This window comes from Rutilus rutilus, assembly GCF_951802725.1.
Source record: "Rutilus rutilus genome assembly, chromosome: 1".
NCBI classification, from domain to species: Eukaryota; Metazoa; Chordata; class Actinopteri; order Cypriniformes; family Leuciscidae; genus Rutilus; species Rutilus rutilus.
The window spans coordinates 41,536,392-41,550,999 of NC_140209.1; the positions used below are offsets into that span (position 1 = coordinate 41,536,392).

At 39.4% G+C, this 14,608-nt stretch overlaps 1 protein-coding gene across 2 annotated transcripts in view; it reads left to right on the plus strand.

Annotated features, from left to right (window-relative positions):
• elfn2b (extracellular leucine-rich repeat and fibronectin type III domain containing 2b) overlaps positions 1-14,608 on the plus strand; it is a 90,850-nt gene that overhangs the window by 48,076 nt on the left and 28,166 nt on the right. Inside the window, exon 3 of one of the 2 annotated variants that reach the window (XM_084423564.1) lies at positions 7,723-7,759. The exons of the other annotated variant lie outside the window; for it this stretch is intronic. The gene's annotated coding sequence lies outside the window, so the exon portion shown is untranslated. The remainder of the gene's footprint in view (positions 1-7,722; positions 7,760-14,608) is intronic. 2 annotated transcript variants of the gene reach the window in all.

Sequence of the window (14,608 nt, forward strand, 5' to 3'; positions counted from 1 at the left end):
AAGTTTCATTTAAGTTCACATTTAAAAGGTCAAATTAAAAGTCTTACATTAAAGTTAAATTGAAATAATGTTTTCATAAACTTTTGTTGTGCTCTAAAGAAGTACACTTATCTTTATACACTTATAATTACAAGTATATTTAAATACATGACATACAAGTTTTAATAGAAATTACATTAAAGTATATTTTAGTTTACCATAAATTCTTGTCAGTATACATTCAACAGTACACTTTAACCATATTTCAAAGACAATAGTAATTTTGAAATGACATATATATATATATATATATATATATATATATAGGATGTATTTAAAGGGTTAGTTCACCCAAAAATTAAAATTATGTCAGTAATTACTCACCCTCATGTTGTTCCAACCGCGTAAGACCTTCGTTCATCTTCGGAACACAAATTAAGCTATTTTTGATGAAATCTGAGCCATGTCTCACTCCTCCATAGGCTTCTATGTGACCCGAAACTTGCTGGCCCAGAAAAGTTATTAAAGAGATCGTTAATATAGTCCAAGTGACTCCAGTGGCTCAATCTTAAGTATATCAAGCGACGAGAATACTTTTTGTGCGCAAAAACAAACAAAAATAACGACTTTATTCCACTATTCATTTCCTTCTCTCTGGACCTCTAGTTGGTTCGCGTAGTGTTTTTGCGCAGCGCGTCTGTGTTACACGTCACCACGTAGGCTCACTATTGGCCGACGCCGGTCATGTGTGTGATGCGTGATGACGTGCAACACAGACGCGCAGCGCAAAAACACTACGAGGCCCAGAGAGAATGAAATGAAAAGTGCAATAAAGTCGTTATTTTTGTTTGTTTTTGCGCACAAAAAGTATTCTCGTCGCTTGATATACTTAAGATTGAGCCACTGGAGTCACTTGGACTATATTATCGATCTCTTTAATAACTTTTCTGGGCCAGCAAGTTTCGGTCACATAGAAGCCTATGGAGGAGTGAGACATGGCTCAGATTTCATCAAAAATAGCTTAATTTGTGTTCCGAAGATGAACGAAGGTCTTACGCGGTTGGAACAACATGAGGGTGAGTAATTACTGACAGAACTTTCATTTTTGGGTGAACTAACCCTTTAAGTACTTAAGTGTTTCAAAAAGCACTCTCATGTTCAGCTAATTGCATTGATCTCAATTGAATGTAATTGCTGTTAAAACGCAATTAAATGTCTAAAACCATACAGTTTTCACTTAAGAATATGCTTTAAAGCTACACTATTCCGCAATAAGTTAATAAAGTATGCTAAAGTGTGCATTTTTTTCACAATGGTATAGGCTCAAATTTAGCTTGGTCCTTATGTGTTTTAGTAAAACCGGGACACCGCATCATCCCGGTCCTCCTCAGTTCAGCTTTTTACAGAGGTGGAGGCCAAATGCAGCCGTAATTGGACAAACATGACCTCATGACCGTCAGCTCAGTCATACAGTCAGATTAGCTTCTCTGGGAACAACAGCACAGCTGCAGGGAGCTCGTGCCGTCACTACGACAACACGAGAGATGTACCTTACGCAAGGGCCTGACACAACACAGAGACCTGAAAGCAGAAAATTCATCATGTCACTCTGACCCGTTTGAGCTCGCGCACACACTCATTCTCTCTCTCTCTCTCACACACACGCACACAAAAACAACATGCAGTAGTCTGGGGACGTCTTAGTTCAAGCTATACATACCTAATTAAAACAAGGAGGCAGCCAATTAGGCAAGAGACCTGATGACAGAATTAACATATCAAAGAGCAGAGGAATGAGGGAATGAGGAGAGGGAGAGAAAGAGAGATACGGCAATTAAAAGGTCAAAAGAGGGAAGCAAAGAAATATATTGTGAGAGATATAGATAGAGAAATGCATAAGGGTTTAGGCAGCACAAACGTCTAATATGACTTCCTCTTTGCTCTGATCTTGCGCCTCATGCGGTGCAGAACCCAGCAGGGTCTCAGCACCATTATTTAAAGAAGAGTGCTCAACACGCTCCACTTCTGAAGGGCGGAGGACGGCCGCATCTTCAGCCGCATACTAAAACATCAGTTCACAGAGACGCACTTGAGAGGCTGCGGCTGGGACTGTTTGAAATGTAGCGAGAGCTTCCAGAGATTTCTGAGGCAGAAAATTAAACAGATGGCAAAATCACAAACAGAGGGTCTGCTTTCCCAGCTGTTTTCTCAGTGTTCTCTCAAGTCTTAAGTGAACTATGTTTTCTCTCTCAAATCATATTATCATTTTTTTAGTATCTGTTATCTATAAGTGTCTCTATTTGCTTCAGAATACTAGAGTCAGTCCTTTTTGGAGGGCTAATTTCAGGGACTGATTTGATTGTGTCACGGATCTGTCTAAAGGCTCCCTCGGTTGAAATCGCGTTCCCCCTCCGCAGTTCTTCTGGCCCCCAAAAAGCCCACATCTGGAAACTCAGAGAGGGAGATATGAACTGTGTGTTTGAAGGTTTTAGATCCTATTGCTGTCTATCCCCACCAGATTTGTTATCTGAGCATTCATAGCCACTGTCAGTTAATTAAGATTTGACGCATGAACCCTTAACTCGATTGGGCTCGTTTATTAAAAACTGCTGTGTGCGGAATAGTGATAAGACTTCCTGGTGTTACGGAGGTTGCCTTATTTAATATTTACTTTAGTGACCATCACTATGGTTACAGATGTTATTCCTGGCTATCTCAAGAATTGGAAAGGGGGTTACTTGTTCACACAGACTGTTTTCAATAAGCTTGGGTTTGCAGTTATGTACAGAATAATTGGAGTCTGTAGTAACTGTTAGCAAACTGTGCTAGTAGTAGTCATCATTTAATCATGCTCTCATGTCATTACAAACCTTTATTATTTTCTTTCTCCTGTGGAACCCCCACACACACACACAAAAAAAGATAATTTTTTTTAATTGACTAAAATGTTTCTATCAACATAAACGGACTACAATTAATTAATATGGTGTTATGAAATCTGCACCCCTTACACATGGAGTACACATAAAACTGTGCTGAAGAAAGAAATGGGGGAGGAAGAACAGAGGAGAAGAAAAGGGAATGGAGGGAGAAAGCCAGAAAGAAAGAGTCTCTTGTCCTGTGATCAGAGGCAGCTTGTCAAAGACTCCCTCGCCGACACTTTAATGATTCCTCACACGTCAGAAACAAACTCCGAAGATGATCATCTTTTCATCTGCTGTCTCTGGCCTCATTACTGCCACAGCGCTCTTGGTCAGCAGTGAGGATCGGGAGCAAGAGAAAGAAAGAGACCGAGCCACAGAGAAGAGTAAAAAGCAAAACATTTTGATCTATAATTTATTTCCAAAGCAATGCCTTTACTCAGCTCCTGAAACATCTTAGGAACATGACTGGTTTATGATCATTATTTCAGCAAGTCACAATCTTTCAGTCTCCTCCCTCTTGCTCTTATTCTCCTTACATGTTTATATTTTGCAGACCTTGTTCTGTGGAAATCTTATTAGTGATGTTTGCTAAGGCAGCATTTCTCATTATTAGGGTTGAGGATTTGAAAAGATATGAATATTGTATGTTGTTATGGATGTCTGCCAGACTATCAGACATTGAAGGAGGGACCTGAGCTATATCTATTGACTAAGCTTCTTTCCGCATATAACCAGTCAATAGCAATGTTTCCATCCAAAGTTTCAAGCGCAAAATTGAAATATCAAATACAAAATTGGCAAATAAAACAGCATTTCCATCCCATGTGTTCAAGAGAACAAAATAGTCACTTCCTGAGAAATTGGCAGAAAATATCTGTAATAAAAATGGAAGTTGCTGCAATCGGGGATGCCACTGTGGCTCTTTTTTCCTACATCATAAATGACTTGAGTCTCAGGACGTGCCGACAAAATGCAATAAATGCTGTCATGTTATCTTGTGTTCGGGTGCCTGTTTGGAAATGCAATCTTGTGGTAGAGAAACTTTAGTAAAACAGTGAAATGCAATTAATAAAGAATCTGAAAACTACTGAGACTGAACGACAGGGTTATATAGAAATTTGGTATAAAGAAGGAGTGGAAGACAGACTTCTTGTAGATGTTAGGAGTGGGGCTCTCCAACCATGTTCAGATGTTTATGGTCATGATCTGAATATGATGCTGCATGATTTATTCCATAGATTTAGAAGCTATCCACCTTATTTTTATCGTAAGAGCTGGCACGGCCATTGTAACTAGAATGTGTCTAAAAAGGTCTAAAAGGGTTGTCCCTTTTCAAGTTTTAAACCAATCAGAGTCTCATCTCCCATTCCCTTTAAAAGCCAGTTGCGCTCGCGTCATGGCGGATTCGCTATTTACATGGTGGAATTTGCAAGCAGAAAAACTTAACGCTTCTCTAGCGAGGAAACTGATTTAACCTCGCGCACGAGCAGACCATCTACGGCAGCGGTCCCCAACCTTTTTTGCGCCACGGACCGGTTTAATATCAGACAATATTTTCACGAACCGGCCTTTAAGGTGTGTCGGATAAATACAACAAAATAAAATGATACGACCGGCATGAAAACTGGGGTATTTTTTAAATATAATAATAAACGTGAATCCAATGTGTAGGCCTACTCGCAACTTTATTAGCAGCGTCCTCGTAACATCACGCCTAAAGACAACTGAGAAAGCCTGAACACAAACAAAATGCCCCCCAAAAGAAAAAAATCTCCATGTTTTCGGTGCAGATGCGTTCATGTAACATGTAAGGGTGGCGCTGCCAATAAAGCACCTAAAAGCTGTCACAACGAACCGGCAAAATTAATGATTATGAATATGTAAAATATAGCATGAGACATTTAAATTGTTTACTAATAAACCAGTTTTTTTTATGTCAGTGTCGGCTGCAAAGATGAAGTTGATGATGCTGACTCGCGATCTTCGCAGTAGTGAACGCGCCAGAGAGAAATGCACATTTCATACGGATTACATAAGCAGAGAGCAGTCTGTTTTCTTTCGTTTTGAATTGTTCTGTTTAAAAGTAGACATTTCAAGCTTTCTATATATGTCTCAGGTCTGTGAGGCAAGTAGGCTACCTTATACGCTGAGTTTCGGTTCATTTATGAGACGAGCTCCAGGTTCACGCGCCGGCGCCTCCGTGTCCTGATTATCTATTTTCTAATATATTTACTTCTTATTTATTAAATCCAGACAATTGGTTGATGAAACATTGATTAAAATTAAGATACAATTAATACAAAATTTAATAAAATTTAAAGACAGGCTTTGTGCTTTCTGCTTGAGGTCTCTGTGAAAGTTTTAAAGCAGTCTTTTAGTGCCGCTTTCAGAGCGCTCACGTCCGTAACGGAGAACTGTCCCGTCTGTAACATTTTAAATTTTTTCTTGTGAAATAAATTTCTAAATAAATGCGACTTATAGTCCAGTGCGATTTAGGCTATATATGTTTTTTCTTCTTCATGAAGCATTTTTTGACTGATGCGACTTATACTCCGGAGCGACTTAGTCCGAAAAATACGGTAAGTTATTTATTCTTTCTGTGCGGCCCGGTACCAAATGTCCCACGGACCGGTACCGGTCCGCGGCCCGGGGGTTGGGGACCCCTGATCTCCGGGACAGAGTGTACGTGCGTTGTGGACTCACCTATAGGTGCCTATTATTAACGCGCTCTTTAAATAACAAAAAAAAAAGTTGGTCAATGGCACAGTCTTCATTTGGTCAATGGCACAGTCTATTTCAGTCGCCTCAAAATAGTAACGCGCTAACAATACGGCTGAACACAACTCGTTTTCAGACCAGCACGCCCATGGGCGAACAAATGGGCGCAAATGCATTTGCTATTTAAAAACAACGTAGCACAGGACATGAAAATGATAACTGCGTCAGGCTGAAACTAGCAAAAAACACTTGCGTCGCGCATGGGGCCGCATTGCACCGGATGTAAGATAGGGCCCTAACAGTTAATTGGCAGTAAGAAACTCCATAACCACCCTAAAGAGATCTTTCTACAGACTCTGAAAAACACCAGGAGAAAGATGCTCAGGGTCCCTGATCACCGCTGTGAACATGCCAAAGTCCTGCTGCAAGGAGGCTTGAGGACTACAGATGTGAACAGAGCAATAAACTGCAATGTCCGTAATGTAAGACGCCTAAAACAATGCTACAGGGACACAGGAAGGATAGTTAATCGTCCTTGCAGTGCCAAACCACGTGTAAACATGTTTCCCCCCCAGACGTGTGTGAGAACTTGCAAGTGCCTTGGTTGAAGAGTGAGGTAACATCTCACAGCAAGAACGGGCAAATCTGGCTCAGTCCATGAAGATGAGATGCACTGTAGGACCTAAAACAGCTTGTGCCACACCAGATATGGACTCAAACTCAGAATGGTAAAATAATTCATATCGAGCATCTTGCATGTTAGACAATATTGCCAATTAAAAGGTTACAATTACAGCCAACACAGAATGAACCATCGCGCATTGCAGAACAGCTCACTGTAGTGCTGTTTCATCATTCGTTCCTGAATGAATCAGTGTTTTGATCGAATGGGTGAATGATTTATTGACTCGCTCAACGCTCAACGTGTTTAGTGCCTGAATGAATTAGCGTTGACATATACATTTAATTGTCATCACCTATTGGCATAACGATGTAATCTGCAAAAAGACTCACTGAAAAATTCCCACCTTTTAGCTCAATATAGCATATAGCTCCCTTCCTACAATAAGTTCAACTGTATGTTAGATTTGTGAAGGAGATGTGCTGCTCTAGTGGACATTAGCTCTTTTTTCCTGTCAGCTGAGGTGTTATGGAGGATGTACTTGGGACAATCAGTCCCAAGTGAGCCTGATGACCCTGTCCCCTGAGGCGCCCCACTCACCCATAATGGTTGCATCTGGGTAGTAGACAGAGAATAATATCCATTTAAAGCACCCAGGTCACCACACCATCTGGCCCTTTTGGGGAAGCAGAGAAGCCACTGTCCCAATGATACGAATAATTATTCTTACACAACTCTGCATTTATTCTCTGTTTGAGGCCTATTCTTTGGTCCCCACTTTGTCATTCACTATCCTTAACCATACATGTATTGGAGATGAACAGCAATATTCTCTTATCCTTGTTAGCATTGTCAACCGCTTATAGGTGAAATTAGTTTAGTTCTGTCCACACCAGACAATTCAGTTTAATTCTACTACGGGTACAATGGTCACAAAGACAACAACGTCAAAACATACAAAATAATGTCTTACTGGAAATGATGGAAAGGTGGTGTGAAGTTTAGATGCAAGGGATAGTCCGCCCCCCAAAAAGTTAATGTCATTATTTATTAATCCTTATCAGTGTTATTTTAGTATTATTCACTATGTATTTATATACAATTTATTTATTAATTCGTTTTTAATAATAATAATAAAAAATATATTTATTTCTTTTAGCTCTATCAAGTTTTTGTACCTGATTTTACTCAAACTTATTTATTTCAGGTAGTTGCCAAAGCAACATTTTAATATAAGTTTTCATGTAATAATAGGAATGTTTATTTCATTTTAGCTTTATTTAAATTACTAATTCTTAATTTAGTTTTAGGGAACAATAGCAGCACTAATCCTCATGTTCCAGAACTGTGGGAAACAAAAGATGTGTTGAGAAATGTCAGTTTTTTTTCTTTTTGTTTTTTCATATTATGAAAGTCAATGTGCACCAATACTGTTTGGTTACAAGTATTCTTCACAATATCTTCTTTTGTGTTCCACAGAAGAAAGATATTCATACAGGTTTGGAACAACATGAGGGTGAGTAAATAATGATAGAATTTTCATTTTTGGGTGAACTGTCTCTTTAAGAAATATCATTAGCTTATTATAAAAAAATAGGAGAAACCCAGGGATTTTGCGTGTGTGTGTGTGTGTGTGAGAGAGAGAGAGAGAGAGAGAGAGAGAGAGAGAGAGAGATCTGTGCTAAACAAAAAAAAGTGCAGTCAGAGTAGTCAACAAGTCGAGGGAATACGAGGTCCTGGAGCTGACTGAAAGGGAGAGCTAGAGTAAGAGAGAAAGAGCACTAGAGGGAGATATGGGGAGTTATTCTCAGTGATAAATCAAATAGTTGCTCTTGTGAATGTGACCAGAGGATTGAGTGCTCTTTAATATCCAACCCTGCTCATGGAAGCCCTCCAGGTGCTCTGTGCCCTCTCACACTGAGCAGTGCCTCATGAACACACATGTACCCGCAGAGGCGTGCACAGCGCTGTCTGACTCAGCCGCCGTATGAGCAAGGGTGTTTGGTTAACGTCAGTCAACCTGTGCAGATGCATAGGTACAAATCCTGCGATCTTTATTTATTAAAGGTTTTTCCTCGCCATTTGATACATACTGTACAGTATGTGGGTTGTCACGGTCTCTTTTAGCTAAATTTCAATTTCTCAGCAATCAGACACAATATCATTCTGATAATTTATTTCATAAATCAATTTGATTAGATAAAATTAATTTAAATGTGAAAGTAATCCTTTTGAAGCTCCTAAATGTCATCTGTAAAAAAAAGCAAATTAGAACCAGTCACATTAAATTAGGTCCGTAATACTTGGAGAAAGGTATCCGTTAACATTTCCATTCATCTTAATGGCAGTTGGCGCAAGACTGGAATATGCAATGTAAAATCTTGATTGAGGTATAATCATTGTTGAGCCAATCACCTTTCGCATTTTAAATGGACAGTTCTCTGACAAATAAAAATTCTGTCATTTTCTCACCCTTATGTCATTTCAAACCTGTATGAATTTCTTTTTCTGTGGATCATAAAAGAAGACATTTTGAGAAATGTCTCAGTGTTGTCTTTTCTTTTCTTTTCTTTTTTCTTTTTTCAACCAAATTTTTCTCTTTCTTTTTTTAAACAAGTCTTTCAATATCTAATAAACATTTAAAAAGTGTGATATAGCATATACCAGTTTTCGGACCACCATGCTCTTTAGGATATTGGCGTTGGAAACTGTATTGTATATTGAATTCAGTAGCTACAATAAATTACATTTCGTTATAACTGTAATTGCTACTGTTCCTATACCATCTGTACCAAAATCTACATTAATGCATATGAAAGATTAGATACAAGCACACACCTAGTTCACTTACACAAAATCATCTCTTAAGCTTGCAGCTTTCTTTAACTCAGGCCTTTCTATTTGTGGGGGATGCAAATCGTGTCCACGCACCACATTTAAACTTTTCAGAAACTTGCATGCTCAAATCCACAGTGTGTTCTGCTGTTGGACTGTATCCAGTGGAAATAGCCAGATAGAATAAAACCACACACACAGCTCTCTGCAGGACAATCTGAATGTGGAATAAAATGTTTAATTCATGACCACTATAAACACATATCCTTGTACAACATGTGACTCCACAGGAGATCGCTCTCAAACGATCCTCGGTAGGCCGTTCGTAATTGCGTGTGTGTGTGTGTGTGTTTGCATATGCCCCAGACACCCCACGCCTCACATCTAAGGGTCTGAGCACTCTCGCCGCTTCTGTGGTTCTTAAACCTGCCAGCTAGTTTGGTGAGCTACTGTATTATTTGTTATCCCTGTCTTACTTCGCTCTTGCTGGCGCGTTCCCCAGAGTACTGGCACTATGATGGAGACACTAGACTCACATTAACTCCAGGGTGAATTAAGCAACTATGTCTATGTGCGGGACCAACAAATCTCTTTTCCTCACTCACTTGTCCACCGAGTCCCCCCTCTCCCCATGTAGGGGGTCGTAGTTTTTTTTTTTTTTTTTTTTTTTCAATATAAGAGCCCAGATATCCTTGTAATCCTCCCTTCTCCTCTCCCCAACCTCCCTGGCTGCAACCTCCTGTAATTGAAAAATGGCAGGCGAGGAGATTAAGCGAGGCTTATCCCTCTGAGGTGTGTGTTTTATCACACAGCAGCAAACAGCAATCTCTCCTCCACCCTCATCCACAGGAAACTTTTGCTTTCCTTTCTGTTCTCCCTCTTTCCTGCCTCCTTGCTCTCTCTCGCTCTGTTTGGCTCTGTAGTCATGTTAGTCTTGTAGTCAAGAGCCTCTGTTAGCACTGTTCAAAATGCCTTATTTGTCTTTCGTACCCCCACCGCCCCATCAGTACGGCTTAAGTTCCTGTTCGTGGACTTCAAATCTGAAATGTGTTCTTTTAAAGTCGTCGTGAAAGGGAAGTTGCAATAGTCTTTTCTTCCCTGTTGTGACATATACGAGTGAAACGTAAATGTAGGGCGGGACTTGATTTTGTCCATTGGAAATTGTTTGGACCATTGGATGGTTGTTGTTTGCGATTTCTGTGAGGTCATGTGAGTGACAGGATATCATTTAGCATTATATACCAGTTAGTTCTAGTCCTCCAATTTGATTGGCTGAGCGGTGTTCCTGGCAGACTGTAAATGTGTATTGGTGGTAGGTCAAAATGGCAATATTGTGTCTAAAATTGTTGCTCCTTATTAAAGAAGCAATGGTAGGAGGATGGCTAGGGTGCACATCTTGAAACAGCGGGAAACTGTAAAATTTGAAAATTTGTATTTGAATCTTGTGAAATATAAACACACACATCAACCTGATCATGTTTGGATTCAGCAATCAAAATGATTTCATTCAGATTGAAAAAATAGCTGTCTATGTAAAGCTAATGAGTAGGATGATTGGATGGCCATGATAATGGACAGAGGCCGATGAACAAGTTTGGCCAGGATGCCGGGGTTACACCCCTGCTCTTTTTGAAGGACATCCGAGGGACATCTCATTCGAAGGACGGTGCTTTTTGACAATATAATGTCCCCATCATTATACTGGGGCATTAGGACCCACAAAGACCACATTGTGAAATCCCCTGCTGGACTCACTAACAGCTCTTCCAGCAGCAACCTTGTTTTCCCAGGAGTTTTCCCATCCAGGTACTCACCAGTTTCAACCCTGTTTAGCTTCAGTGGGTGATCAGGCGAGAGCATTATTTCCTACGCAACAGTTTTTGGCTGACAGATGATAAAAATACAGGAAAAAAGGACAGAGACCAGCTGGCAAACCAGCTAAACAAGCAAAATTGGGCTTGGCAGGGAGACCTGTGAAAACCAGAAAAGACCAGTAAACCACCTCAGGCTATTGTTTTTCTTTTTTTCATGTTATGATTTAGAAGATTCTGACTGCCTCATAGTGTGTGTATTTCTTGAAGCATTTGGATCACCACAGTCTGCAGCTCTTCTCCTCAAGCAGTGTGGGAATCAGATGCCACCCCCAAGTATTTTTTTTATTACACTTCAGATGATGCACCAGAAGGCAGTGGTTTTGCTACTAAGTGAGAGAAAGAGAAAAGGAGAGATTAACTCTTTCCCCGCCACTGACAAGTTATCTCGTCTTTTAAGAGAAAACACTTCCCTGCCATTATAAGGTAGGGGGCGCTATTACGAATCTCCTGAACGAGTACAGTTTCTCCAGATCAAAACACAGGCAAAGAAGAAGCAGAAACGAGCGATCTCATATATAAGCAGATGCATTTGAAAAATAATGCAATCATTAACAAAAAACAGCATAAAAATCAAAACAGCCTATAATGTTACCGAGTGAAACGTCGACCCAGGAAGTGGTTAGGACTGTACAAGCTTTAGGGGTGTTGATGGACTCAATCTACTCCATTTGTTTTGATCATTGTACTGAATCCAATCCAGACATACAGTAGTCTTTGATTGAAAAACACAGTCTTTGTCAAAAACACAATTTTCTCAGCTTTTTGCTCAAAATGTTGCTTTTTTTAATGGAGCTTACCCACATTTAAGTGTTGATAAAAAAAAAAGAATGCATGAAGCTAGAATAAAACATTTTATCAACATTTTTGTTTAAAAGCAAAGGATCTGTTCTTTCTTTTGATATATTATATGTTCTATGTAACAAAATATTCTGGGGGCCCTGACATTTTTGTGAAAATGACCAAAAAACGCTGGCGGTGGCTGCAACTCTTTTTTTTTTTTCTTTTTTTTTTTTCGCTGGCGGGGAAAGAGTTAATGCAGAAATTGTGTTTTTTCCGTTTTGTAGCGCCGTAGCACATATAGAACATTTCAATACACTTAAGTTTCCAATCATGTTCACACAGTCACCACCGGCTCCTCCCTCCCTTCCTACGCAATCTAGCAGATTGGTCACTTGGTCCCTAATTCAGTGTCGAAATGATGGTGAATTCCTGCTGTCGGTGGTACTGCTCCAGCGGTTAACTCCATGGTGGCACTGGATGGGTTTGATGGGCAGTTGTGTAGGAGGTGTTTGCAGGATGGATTTTCACTGTCTGGCATCGTGCTCAAGACTGTTTATTAAGCTGGTTGGTAAGAACATGCTGTTCTGGCTGTGGATTTCACATCGACTGTGCTCATGGTACATTGGAAGCAAGATTTTTATTGTTTGTTTGTTAATGTGAAGGAGAATATGGGGTTAAACAGCAGAAGTAGGAGGGGCTTTGTTAGTGAGCAGTTTGTCTCTGCTGTGACTAGAGAGAGATTATCTAATGACTGAAGATGTAGCATGTGGGTGGTATATTCCCTTGCCACATACATGCACACACATACACATTTGATATTCTTTTATAACATGATGAGGACTTTAAAATAGACTTGGATAGTTTTTACTGATTTAATTATATTTTGTATCAACTACCCAATGAAACATTTTTGCTTTTTCATCTGACCCACACACAGACAGTTTAATAGGTATTAGTGAGGACCTCTTATATGCAATGATTTTTATACTTTTTGTAGAATTTGATCAAATATCAGCTTGCTGGAAATAAAATATTCTGTTCGAGTGGTACTTACATTGATTTTATTTTCTTCACGGATCACGTCTCATATTTCATCTCAAGCATGCTTTTCATTTACGCCGTTGTTTATTTGGTAACCAAAGCAACAGTGGAACAAGAGCAATACAATCTATACATCTGAAAAGCAGCACAAGTAAACTAAGTCATGATCTTCATTTAACACCATCTAACTTTCACAGAAACATAGACTCTGTGTTACTAGTGGAATAAGATGTTTGTGACCGAGTGAGTGCATGTGCATGTCTGTTTGCTTAATTTGTTTGTTTATGAGTAACCGCACCCGCAGTGTCAAACCCTGTAGCAAAGCAATCTCAGTACAATGCATTACCTCTAAGGCTTTATATGTTTTGCGACCTGATCCAAGACAGAAAGTATGGAGCCATTCGCACTCTCTGAAAAGGTCTCGCTTCATCCCTCACCTCAATCACGACAAACTCAATGCACATGACCAGCCATGGTCTTCTCACAAAGTCATTTAAACTCTCATGTTGGGCATTAAACTGATTCCTGGGGACTGTACACGTTAATGTCAGGGTGTGTGTAGCAGTAGCTCTGCAGGTTTTAATGCAGATATTGTTGATTATGGGGGTGTGCAGCTCATACGGCAGCTCACGATAAGGGCAGACAGAGTAGATGAGTGGGGTTTGGCTGTCTCTCAGGAAAGCACATTTGCTAAGCTGACCCTGATTTCTAACACGACCCTGCTATTATTTTGCAGCTGCCTGTCTCAGCAGATGACAAATCCGCCTTGACCTTTTCACTTAACGTGTAAAATGTCCATGAATGACAACAGTAAAAATCTCAGCCAATGAACAGGAAGTTAAGTAGGGTATTCGCTCACTCATGCAGTCTTATTTGGAGAAATATCACTGTACCATCACATGGTTCTTATGTCATTTAGGAGGATTTCATCACATTCTTCAATCTTTGGATATCATTGTGCATGTTGGATATTGTTATGCTTATATTTATATTATAAATATATTTGTAAACCTACATTTGTTATGTACTATTGTATAGACATTTTAAGTAACTGATATCAAACTTGTCATAATAATGCTTCTTGGCGCAAGATGGGGATCTTTTTCTCCAACCCGATCTCATGAAATGTGTCTTTATAGCACACATTGTATTTATAGTGCAATTTATACACGAAAAGTATTTTTTACGTGCATATGATACGCACTGTAAACGTGCGTATTACACGCCATAAAGTGCGTATCATATGCACATAAAAACTAATTTTCAAGAATAAATTGCACGATAAATACAATGCGTGCTATAGAGACGCATTTCATGAGATCAGGCTGTTTTTTCACAAAAAATTATTGTATGATTTCTAAAAACTTGGAATATAGAACACAAATAGAATAGATCATTTTATAACATTTTATAGTGCTTTTGTCTTTTAGCTGCAGCTTAAATACTAAGAAAATCTTTTGTGTCCCACGGCAAACAAAAATTTTTTAATGATTTATGATGACGGAAGATTCATTCATTTAAAAATGTAAAAGTTTAGCCTTGGGTGAAGTGATGGAATCCCTTGAAACAACTTGATTAAGGCACCAGAGTGACTTCTAGAATTTGTTACAAAAGTGACGAGAGTGTCATCTAATACTAATAGCTCTCATCAGGCCAAATCAGGACAACAGAAAAACTGCTGTTAGCTTTACAGTAGTCATCAGAAATTACCTCAGAGAATGATCTTTTTCTAGGCTAATCTAGGCATGATTTTCTGTAATTCAGCTCATCCTGATTAGAGAGGCCTGTCATTGCTTGTGCTGAATGTCGTGTCGTCGACATCAGTCGTGTTACTC